Raw genomic sequence first — 12,387 nt, 5'->3', positions numbered from 1 at the left:
CTCTATCTGTCTCTGTTTACCTCTGTCTCTCTGTTTTCTTCTGTTTCTCTCTGTCCCTGTCTGTCTGTCTGTCTGTCTGTCTTCCTTGCTCCCTTTCTTTCCCTATTGCTCCTTCCTTCCATTGCTACCTCCATCCCTCCCAGACTCCCAGAACAGGCACAGAGAAGACTCAATCCATAATGAGAAAAATAACATTTCTCTGAAGAAAGCATAACTTGCAGAGATCCAATGTTGTCTACACCAGAGGCAACTTTATATATAACACCCAGAGCAGTTTAGCTCTTTGTAACTGCTAGCCTCAAATAGTTCTACTTCAGAAGAGGGTCTTTATATTTAAAAACTCAAAGGGCTGCTCTCTCCTCCCGCCGCCCAAGATGCCGAAAGGAAAGAAGGCCAAGGGAAAGAAGGTGGCTCCGGACCCTGCTGTCGTGAAAAAGCAGGAGGCCAAGAAAGTGGTGAATCCCCTGTTTGAGAAAAGACCTAAGAATTTTGGCATTGGACAGGACATCCAGCCCAAAAGAGACCTCACCCGCTTTGTGAAATGGCCTCGCTATATCAGGTTGCAGCGGCAGAGAGCCATCCTCTATAAGCAGCTGAAAGTGCCTCCTGCTATTAACCAGTTCACCCAGGCCCTGGACCGCCAAACAGCTACTCAGCTGCTTAAGCTGGCCCACAAGTACAGACCAGAGACAAAGCAAGTGAAGAAGCAGAGGCTGTTGGCCCGGGCCGAGAAGAAAGCTGCTGGCAAAGGGGATGTCCCCACTAAGAGACCACCTGTCCTTCGAGCAGGAGTTAACACCGTCACCACCTTGGTGGAGAACAAGAAGGCTCAGCTGGTGGTGATTGCACATGACGTGGATCCCCTCGAGCTGGTTGTCTTCTTGCCTGCCCTGTGTCCTAAAATGGGGGTCCCTTACTGCATTATCAAGGGTAAGGCCAGACTGGGCCGTCTAGTCCACAGGAAGACCTGCACCACTGTCGCCTTCACACAGGTGAACTTGGAAGACAAAGGCGCTTTGGCTAAGCTGGTGGAAGCTATCAGGACCAATTACAACGACAGATACGATGAGATCCGCCGTCACTGGGGCGGCAATGTCCTGGGTCCCAAGTCTGTGGCTCTTATCGCCAAGCTCGAAAAGGCAAAGGCTAAAGAACTTGCCACTAAACTGGGTTAAATGTACACTGTTGAGTTTTCTGTACATAAAAATAATTAAAATACAAATTTTCCTTCAAAAAAAAAAAAAAAGGGCTATTAGGTTGATTTTCCCAGAACACAAGGAAAACTCTGCTCTCAAAACAGCATTCAAAGAGTATTAAATGTTGCTTTTAAAAGCAAAAATTTTCCAGATATTTTAATATTTAAACATCTTTTAGGGCTTAGTTTTAACAATAGCCCCCCAATTCCATGTGGGAGAAGAGTGAAATAGTGTATAACATGTCCATTCCTACGAGACTGTCTTCTCTTGTATAAAATTCTCTCTAGACTATCACCAGGACATATTAAAGGAAGAATATAAACAAATCCCTTTGATTTTTATCAGAAACCTGCATTGAATTAAAATTTTAGTAAATCCATTTTTTTTCTTGGCATGGAGAAGAAATTTCATCTACATGAAAAATGAAACATCAATCTACTGGGGAAATGTACATTACAAAATCAAATTAAGATCAAGAAGTTGTAAGACAGGTTCAGTGTCAACGCCCAGATCCCTGAGTGCATTTTGCCTGGACAGAAAACTTCTCAGAGTGGATCTTAGGATTCTTTCCAAATAAGCAGCCTTCTCCTCCCTAAATCTCTACATATGGTTGAGGATCAAAGTCAATGCTCAGCGGAGACTTGTGATCTGAATACCACCATTTTCTGGTAATAAATAATTCCTTATTTAGATCAGAAATATAATAGAACAAAAAGGTTAGAACTGCTGAGCTCTATAATCCGACACAAAGGAAAACCTCATTCTTCAAATTGTTGCTCACCCGTCTTTTAGATGAAGCTTGAAAGATTTTGTTTGCAAAAAGCTGTTGAGAGGTTAGAAGGTCATCCTTAGCTACAAAGCTCCTTAGGGTTTTCAAAGTACTTAACCATTCCCTGAAGGTGCCCTTTCCCTGGGCAGTGTTCAAAGCCTCTCTAGAAGATTCTTCAATATTTCTCTTTCCACAGTCAAACTAGGCTCATTGTTTAGAAGAAATGGATTCAGGTGAGTGTCTTTGAACTGCATTTTGAATGGACTATGAAGTCAAGTGGCCTTAAACAAACACATATGAGCAACTTGCGGCTAAAAAAAGGATTTTTAAAATGTTACCTATTTCTACGAGGGAAAGGTGGTTGAGGGAGAGGTGTTTTATGTCAGTTAAAAAGCAAACATGCCTTCTTAGTAGATCTGAATTTCAAGGTTCTATCTTGTATTTTTCATGTATAGTTTGATTTTGAGATATAGGCCAACACTGCCTTTTTGAAGTATTGCTATTTAATTTGTGGGAGATCTTTCATTCGAATAGCTACATGGACAGAGTAGAGGTTTAAAGCAGTATCAAGATTAATCAGGCCAAAAGATCCACTGCTATAAAGTAACTAATTAGTAAGTAATTAGTGAGCACAAACTATGTGTAAGGCAATAGTGTATTTTGTGACCTTGTTTCTCTAGATCAAAGTTTAATTCTATACTTTCCAAGGCTTGTTCTAAGAAACATATGCCTCATTTCTATAATTAGAAATGAATAAATGGTCCAATTTATTCATGAGTCAGTTTTCACAGGGTTGAGGCAGAGTCATGATTAGTGCTTATCCTGCAGCTCTTGTAGGTCACAAGGAATGCCTCTTCTGTGAAATGATATAATTCAGAAAAGCTTTGTCCTTCCCTCTGTTGCTCTAATTACAGTTGTCACATACACTTTAGAGTCTTAGGTGTTAGAAGTTAAAGGGATATATGTAATTGACAAAAAGTGAATTTTAAGTGAATTCCTATTTGTACTTTTAGCAATTGCAGAAAATGAAGGAAATTCTTTTACCATCCCAAGAGACCCAGATTATCATCTAAAAGTGCTTATTTAACTGTTTTCAACTTTTCCCATATTTCCAAGCAGATTTTACTTCACATATATAAAGTATGGGCAACATGTGTGCACACACACACGTTTGCACACACAAACACACATACACGCTTATTCTCAACGCTTGTCTTGGAGGCAGGAGATGGCAGGAAACATCAGGGACTGGTTGTAGACTTATCAAGTCAGAGATCATTTGTTTCAACTGTCATTTTGTTTAGGAAACTCAAGACTGATTTGTGCAAAAGCAGTTAGTTACCTCGGACAGAACTAAAACCAGAACCCAGATGCCCTGACTCCCTATTAAATTTTATTTTTCTCTACTTCTCATTAAAATCCAATTCACACAAAAGGTAAAGATCAAAGGCAAAGAAAAGCAAGAGTCTATTTATAGTTTTCTCCAACTTGAGATTTCAGCAGTACAATTTTGGATAAATTTACAAAAAATATTGATTCCACTTACCCTTCTTACCTGCTGGAAGCCAAAAGACTGATAAGCAACGTATTAACAGGTTGCACAGCTGAGCACTAACCAATCAGAATGAATGCTGACAGCTGGGAGGGAAGTCTTGGCAACCATTTAATCTGCAGATCCCATTATTCTTTACCTCCTACCATGTTGCTTTATATTCCTTGCCTAGAGTTCCAGATGACCTCTGGAGAGTTGCACTGAACCTGTAGCCTCTAGGACAAGGGCTATGAAATCCTTTCTCACTTTCCCTAGATCAACTTCCCCATGGTACTGGAGTTGGAAGTCACTGCCCCACACCTGAAGTTTCTGGTGTGGGTCTTATACTAAACTGCCCATCACACAGAACCATGGCACTGTCTTATCATAATACTATCTTGAGGACTTTGCTGTCTTATCACAATACTATCTATCATGAGTACTTCACTGAAGACTTTTTTCCATCTGTTTCATTGAACTTAATTTTCCCCACCTTCACCATGGCTACAAATCTACCTGTGACTGCAGCTCTTGAACCACCCTAGTACCCTCATGGGGACCTGCCGCTATCCCTCCCACTGTCAATCCTTCACCTGACAACCCTCATATTTCCCTCATGCCAAATCTTAGCGTCCTTCCGTCAGAATCTGCCTATGTTCCAACTCAGTGTGTAAGGACTTCATGTGCCTTTATTCTCATTTGTCTGTGAGAGATAAATGAGTGGACATTATATTTCATTTGGTGGTTATTCCTTACATGTTATGTCCATTCTGTATTTGTACCTTGACAGGAAAAAACTTTAAAAAACAATGTTGATATCTAACTCAAATGTCTATTATTTGCAGACTGGGTAAACAAAAAGTTAATTGTTACATATTTCTTCATGGAATACTATTAACAATAACCTAAGAATAAATGAGTTACAGCTGCCTGTAACAACAGGGATCAATTTCACAAACATAATAATGCTGGGTAGAAGAAGCCAGACTCAAGATAATACCCATTATGTTTTCACTTAAAGTTAAAAAGCAGACAAAACTAATCTATGGTGTTAGAAGTAAAGATAGTGGTTACCTTTCCAGGGAAGAGAAAAGGGATTAGGTGGTTGCTTAAGGGGGGATTCTTGGGGCTGGCAATGTTCTTTCTTGCCCTGGATAGTGATCACATGGGGGAGTTCACTTTATGATACTTTATCAAGTCAAACACTTAGGATTTATGCATTTTTGAATGTGATTTACACTTCCACAAAAAGTTGAGAAATGTGTATTTTCTAGTCAATGGGAAGTAAAAACAAAATGAATTATATTCATTATTCAGTGACCAGGGCTAATGTTTCTTAATTGTGAGACAAGTAATGAGTACTTTGATTTAATTTGAGGAACCTATCAGCACTTTCACTGGTGTTAGAAATTTCACTATTAGAAAGTTGTCCTCATGGTTAAAGCAAAATCCTGGTATATGCAAATAGTGGTAGAAAGCGTGTCACAGGTTATTGTGGGTTTGTTCATCCTTATAGTGTAGGGATGAAGTGTGAGAGCTCTGGAGTCAGAATGCCCAGTTCACATTTAGGTTCTACCACGTACTAGCTGTTCCAGTAGTTCCGACACACACTCTCTGATGATCCTTTGAGGAAGAGCCAATAAGATCGGATTTGTTCTTTGTCTGAAAATTTCCCCACATAAGCAAAATATCTGGGAGTAAGACCTATATTTTTGTTGTAGATGAGAAAAGAACCGTGATTTTATCTCACCTCCTTTTCCTGGTGGTTTGAGAAACCCTGTCAGTGAATTTTCATCATAACAATATGTACAAAAGTTCAATATTTATGTGGTTGAAGCTATAGTCAATAATCTGTCCATTTGTCCTGTGTCAAGTAGCAAGTATGACAAGGCAGAAACACCATTAAGTGCACCTCAGTTTTATAAAGAGACAAATTTCACCATGTCATGCATAATTTAAATAATAATAGTAACTAATCAAGGGTCACAAAATTGCACAGAGACTATCAACCCTGTATGAATTTTCCATGTGATAAAATACCTTCACGTATTTCTATTTAAAGCCTTTGCTCACTTTTTAAACTTAATGCCATGTTAAAACATGCGCAGGGATTTTGAAATATGCTTGGCTGGGCGTGATAGCTCACGCCTGTAATCCCAGCACTTTGGGAGGCCAAAGCGGGCGGATCACGAGGTCAGGAGATGGACACCATCCTGGTCAACATGGTGAAACCCCGTCTCTACTAAAATACAAAAAAATTAGCCAGGCCTGGTGGTACATGCCTGTAGCCCCAGCTACTCAGGAGGCCAAGGCAGGGGAATCGCTTGAACCCGGGAGGTGGAGGTTGTAGTCAGCCGAGATCGTACCACTGCACTCCAGCCTGGTGACAGAGTGAGACTCCATAAAGAAAAAATAGAAAAAGAAAAAGAAAAAGAAAAAAAAAAAGGAAAAGAAATATGCTTGAGTTTGTAGCTTGCTTTCTCTCAAAACAAAAACAAATCAAACCAAGTTTGTTAAAGTTATTGCTTAGAAATTGTCTTCTAAAACTTCCTCATGGTAAAAACAAAGGGTAGTACAATTTGTATCTGAAAGCAGTTTTTATAATTTTTTATTTCTATTTCATTTGTTTTTGCTATAGGTTAGATAGTACAGAAATGTTGGGAGCAAAGAATGATAGAAATGCCATTTTTCCACTCCCCTCCAGAGGCAGTCAAGATCGTGTAAGAATGAGAGCTATGGGAATGGGAATGACTTCAGATTAATGAACTGAGAGAAAATAAGGAGAAAACACGACTGAGAATCATACTAGTCAAAAAAACAGTTAAAATATATCATAAAAAGATATTTATTTAAAATAGCTTTTGCTAATTTAAAAAATAATACATGTTCATCTTAAACTTATTTATAAAATGCAGGGAACTGTAAAGAAGAAAGTAAAAGTCACTGACAGTCCTATTGAGTTAACCATTGGTGACATTTTGTGGTATTTTCTTTTCAGTTTTTTCTCCACTTCTGTATACAAAATATATGTGTGTCCTTTACTGAAATAAAGTCAGTCTATATATAATTTTTTAAATTTTGCTATTTTCACTACACATATCATGAGCATTTTCTCCCTTTGTTTAAACATTTTTAAATTTTTTTTTGCTATATTTTACTCAGTTCTATGGCATTTTAGAATTTGATCTTTTCCTATATATATAACTTATCAACTAAAAGGAGTCTTCCATTTATAATACATTGCTTAGTCAATGGCATCTAGTTAATAAACGTACTTCACTGAAGTAATGTTTTTCTATGGCAGAACTCATGGGGTTTCTATAGACCCGTTCGGAGAGGGGATTGATGGCAGGGATGCAAGTGACTCCATAGGCTGTGGATGAAACTAATTGAACCCACACGGTGGTGACCCAGACCTTAATTCTCTCTGATGGGATGGATAAGTCTTATCTGCCCCATTTCAAATCTAAAATCTTTCTTCAGAGCACCCTGGATTATCTATATTCCAATTGTTTCTTTTCAAACTCCCATGATGAAATAAACCCTACACCTGCATTGTAAGTTTTTTAGTTTACTTTCTTCCCTCATTCAAACAAACTCTCCAAATCCTACCTCAATCTAAACAGTTTCTCAAATCCCAGAAATCACGTGAATTTTGCTAGAATGAAGATCTTAAACCTTTCTTTCCCATCACACAAATTCAGTTTCCTCTTGATGTTTACAGTGCAAATGTTTGCTAGCTTTATATATTTCTCTGGGCTTTTCCTTTGTGTGCTTTTAAATCTTCTGCCTTTGCTGAATCAACAAAGTCAGGGTCTGCATAACATAGTGGACAGATCTGTGCTAGAATTAACACACTGCTCCGCATTGGGGGGGGTGTGTGTGTGTGACTGCGTGTGTGTGTGTTCACACGTGCCATGCCAAAAGCGTCTCTTTAGTTTCTTTCCTCCATATTTTTTCTCAAATACTCTTTACAGCTATAGTTTCACACATTATCTTTGGGCTCAAATGCATTCTGGGAAGTCCTCTTTTTGTTGGACTAAGCAGGGGTGAAGCTGGAGGTAAGAATGGGCATTGACCTAGGAGCTAAGTTTGTTTGTTATTGTTATGTATTTATTTTTTTTTGTTTCAATAGTTTTAGTGGTACAAGTGATTTTTGTTTACATAGATGAATTGTATAGTGGTTAAGTCTGGACATTTAGTGTACCAGTCACCAAAATAGTGTACATTGTATGCAACAGGCAAGTTTTCAGACTTGGCTTCCATTCCATTCTCCCTGCTTCTTAGTCTCCAGTGTCCATTATACCACTCTGTATGCCATTGCATACCCATAGCTTAGCTCCCACTTATAAGTGAGAACATACGGTTTTTGGTTTTCTATTCCTGAGTTGCTTCACTTAAGGTAATGTCCTCCAGTTACATGCAAGTTGCTGCAAAAGACATTATTTCGTTCCATTTTATGGCTGAGTAGTAGTCCATGGTGTATGTGTGTGTGTGTATATATATCACATTTTCTTTATCCACTAATCAATTGATGGGCACTTAGGCCTTTGCAATTGCAAATTGTGCTGTGATGAACATGAGCATGCAGGTGTCTATTTGACATAATGACTTCTTTTCCTTTGGGTAGGATCCCAAAGTAGCGGGATCGCTGGATCAAATGATAGATCTATTTTTAGTTCTTTGAGAAACTTCCATACTGTTTTCCATAGTGGTTGTAATAATTTACATTCCCACCAGTAGGATATAAGTATTTAACCTGAGAGCTAAGTTTGGACTAAAAAGAAATTGCCTCACTTAATCCAGTAGTCATTTTAGGATATTAAATGTTCTACTCTACAATGATTAGTTGCATGGTTAGTCTAGCCATATGGCCAAATATAATTGATTGATGTTGGTTGAAGTTGTTAAATAAAGGTATTAAATCTCAATGGATACATTATTATATGCTATGCCTGGGTCGCTAGCAAAAAGGGATTGGGAGGCAGGTTCTAAGAGGCAGTAATTGGCCAAAAGGAATTTAGAAAATATGAAATACCAGATTTATCTGGGAGAACAATATATGTATCATTTATGAATGAAAAATATTCCTAATATACAAAGAACTCCTAAACATTAAACATAAAAAATGGCAAAATGAAAGGCAATTCCTAAAGAAGATATGCAAATACACAATGGATTGACTTAATTTCATTAGCAGGCAGAGAAATGCAAAACAAAACAACTGTGAGATACCATTTTTTGCTTGAATCCTAATCCTAATTCTAAACCTTTTCTGTTGGTAAATATTAAAAGGATTGGTGATGTCCATTATTGTCAAGAGTGTAGAGCAACAGAAATACAAATATATTAATAGTAGGAGGATGACCTACCAAATATTTTGGGAAAGTAAACTAGAGGTATCTTTAATGATTAAATTATGCAAAATTACCTTTAACTATGGAGTCCTACTGTGGGAATCTAAAATAAATTAAACTATGACTATGAAAGGACATAGATAAATGTATCTGTTGTAATATTGGTTATCACATTGTAGTAAATGGTATCAAGAAAAATACCTATCAATGGAGAAATGACAACAGGCATACCAGACCACCACAATAAAGTGAATATCACAATAAAGCAAGTCACACAAGTTTTTTTTTTGTTTCCCAGAGTTTGTAAAAGTTATGTTTACACTCTACTGTAGTCTATCAAGTGTACAATAGCATTATGTCTAAAAATTTACATATTCTAATTTTAAAATATTTTATTGGCCGGGCATGCTGGCTCACGCCTGTAATCCCAGCACTTTGGGAGGCTGAGATGGGTAGATCGCCTGAGGTCAGGAGTTCAAGACCAGCCTGGCCAACATGGCAAAACCCTGTCCCTACTAAAAATACAAAAAATTAGCTGGGTGTGGGGGTGCATGCCTGTAATTCCAGTTACTCGGGAGGCTTAAGCAGGACAATCACTTGAACCCGGGAGGTGGAGGCTATAGTGAGCCAAGATCACGCCACTATACTCCAGCCTGGGCAGTAAAGCAAGACTCAAAAAATAAAAAACAATTAAATAAAATAAAATAAAGTGCTTTATTGCTTTAAAAAAAAATCCTAACAATCATCTGAGTCCTTAGTGAGTCATAATCTGATTACTACTGGAGGATCTTGCCTCAACGTTGATAACTGCTGACTGATCAGGGTGGTGGTTGCTGAAGGTTGGGGTGGCTGTGGTAATTACTTAAAATAAGACAACAATGAAGTTTGTAACAAAGATGGACTCTTCCTTTCACAAAAGATTTATCTGTAGTGTATGATGTTTGATAGCATTTTACTTACCGCAGACCTTCTTTGAAAATTGGAGTCAATTCTCTCAAACCTTGCTGCTGCTTTAGCAACTAAGTTATTGTAATACTATCCATCCTTTTGTTGTTTCAACACTTCACAGCATCTTCACCAGAAGTAGATTATATCTCAAGAAACCACTTTCTTTGATCATTCATAAGAACCAATTCTCATGCATTTGAATTTTATCAGGAAATCACAGCAACACAGTCACATCTTCAGGCTCTACCTCTAATTCTAGCTATCTTGTTATTTCTACTACATCTGCAGTTATTTCCACCACTGAAGTCTTGAACTCCTCAGACTCACCCAAGAAGTTTGGAATCAAGTACTAACTCTTGCTAATGTTGATATTTTGACCACCTCTTATGAATCATGAATGTTCTCATTGGCATCTGGTAGGCTGAATTTTTTCCAGAAGGTTTTCAATTTACTTTGCCCAGATCCATTAGCAAAATCACTGTCTATGGCAGCTACGGTCTTATGAAATACAGTTCTTTTTTTTTGTTTGTTTGTTTTTTGTTTTGTTTTTTGAGACGGAGTCTCGTTCTGTCGCCCAGGCTGGAGTGCAGTGGCCGGATCTCAGCTCACTGCAAGCTCCGCCTCCCGGGTTTACGCCATTCTCCTGCCTCAGCCTCCCAAGTAGCTGGGACTACAGGTGCCCACCACCTCGCCCAGCTAGTTTTTTGTATTTCTTAGTAGAGATGGGGTTTCACCGTGTTAGCCAGGATGGTCTGGATCTCCAGACCTCATGATCCGCCCGTCTCGGCCTCCCAAAGTGCTGGGATTATAGGCTTGAGCCACCGTGCCCAGCCTGAAATACAGTTCTTAAATAATGAGACTTGAAAGTAAAAATGACTCCTTGATCTATGGGAATAGATGTTCTATTAGCAGGAATGAAACAATGTTTATTTCCTTTACATCTCCATCAGGGCTCTCGGGTGACCAGGTGCCTTGTCAGTGAGCAGTAATATTTAGAAAGAGTATTATTTTTTTTCTGATCAGTAAGTGTCAACAATGGGCTTAAGTGATTCAGTTATCTCTGCTGTAAACTAAGACACTGTCATCCAGGTTGTGTTGTTCCATTTATATAGCATAGGCAGAATAGATTTAGCATAATTCTTAAGGGCCCTTGGATTTCTGGAATGGCAAATAAACATTGGCTTCAACTTAAAGCCATCAGCTACATTAGCCCCTAACAAGAGTCAGTTTGCCCTTTGAAGCTTTGAAGCGAGTGTTGACTTCTCCTCTCTAGCTATGAAAAGTCCTAGATGGCATCTCCTTCCAATAGAAGGCTGTTTTGTCTACATTAAATAGCTGTTATTTAGCGTAGCTACCGTCATCAATGATCTTAGCCAGATTTTCTGGATAACTTGCTGCAGCTTTTACATCAGCACGTGCTGGTTCACTTTGCAATTTTTTGTTACGGAGATGGCTTCTTTACTTAAACGTCATGAACCAACTTCTCCTAGCCTTCAACTTGTCTTCTGCAGCTTCCTCATCTCTCTCAGTCTTCAGAGAACTGAAAAAACTTAGGGTCTTCCTCTGAATTAGCCTCTGGTTTAAGGGAATGTTGTAACTGGTTTGATCTATCCAGACCACTGTAACTTTCTCTACATAAGCAATACGGTTGTTTCACTTTTTTTTTTTTTTCTTTTGAGACAGAGTCTTGCTCTGTCACCCAGGCTGGAGTGCAGTGGCATGATCTCAGCTCACTGCAACCTCTGCCTCCCAGGTTCAAGCAATTCTCCTCCTTCAGCCTCCTGAGTAGCTGGAACTACAGGTGCATGCCACCATGCCTGGCTAATTTTTGTATTTTTAGTAGAGGCAGGGCTTCACCATGTTGGCCAGGCTGCTCTCGAACTCCTGACCTCAGGTGATCTGCCTGCCTCGGCCTCCCAAAATGCTGGGATTACAGGCGTGAGCCACCACTTCTGGCCCACTTTCTTATCATTTGTGTATTCACTGGAGTAGCACTTTTAATCTTTTTCTTTGCATTCACAACTTGGCTGTTTGACTTGAGGCCTAGTTTTCAGCCTGTCTTACCCAAACACACCTCCCTTGCTAAGCAGAATCAGTTCTAGCTTTGATTTCAAGTGACAGATGTGCAACTTTTTCTTTCACTTGAACACCTAGAGGCCATTGAAGGGTTATTAATTGTCCTAATTTAATATTGTGGTGTCTCAGGGAATAGGAAAGCCTGAAGAGAGGGAGAGAGAAGGGGGGATGGCCGGTAGGTGGAGCAGTCAGATCACACACAACGTTTATCAATTAGGTTTGCTGTCTTGTATGGGCACAATTCATGGCACCTCAAAATAAGTACAATAATAACATCAAGGATCACCAATCACAAATCACAAATAAGATCATAATGAAAAAGTTTGATAGTGTGAGGATTACCAAAATATGACACAGAGACACAATGTGAGCACGAGCTGTTGGAAAAATGGCACTGATAAACTTGCTTGACACAAGGTTGCCACAAATATTTAATTTATTTTAAAAAATGCGTTATCTGTACAATAAAGCACAATAAAGCAAAATGCAACCAAATGAGGTATGCCTATA

At 38.8% G+C, this 12,387-nt stretch overlaps 1 long non-coding RNA gene and 1 pseudogene across 1 annotated transcript in view; both read left to right on the top strand.

Annotated features, from left to right (window-relative positions):
• The first annotated feature begins 351 nt into the window (after positions 1-351).
• On the top strand, positions 352-1,248 carry LOC102135887 (large ribosomal subunit protein eL8 pseudogene; annotated as a pseudogene).
• An 860-nt stretch (positions 1,249-2,108) lies between these two features.
• LOC135968031 (uncharacterized) overlaps positions 2,109-12,387 on the top strand; it is a 65,341-nt gene continuing 55,062 nt past the window's right edge. Inside the window, exon 1 of the long non-coding RNA XR_010582455.1 lies at positions 2,109-2,198. This is a non-coding gene — a long non-coding RNA (uncharacterized lncRNA). The remainder of the gene's footprint in view (positions 2,199-12,387) is intronic.

This window comes from Macaca fascicularis, chromosome 17, assembly GCF_037993035.2.
Source record: "Macaca fascicularis isolate 582-1 chromosome 17, T2T-MFA8v1.1".
Classification (NCBI taxonomy): Eukaryota; Metazoa; Chordata; class Mammalia; order Primates; family Cercopithecidae; genus Macaca; species Macaca fascicularis.
Note: the sequence above shows the minus strand (reverse complement) of the source record. Positions and strands in the feature narration are given on the sequence as shown.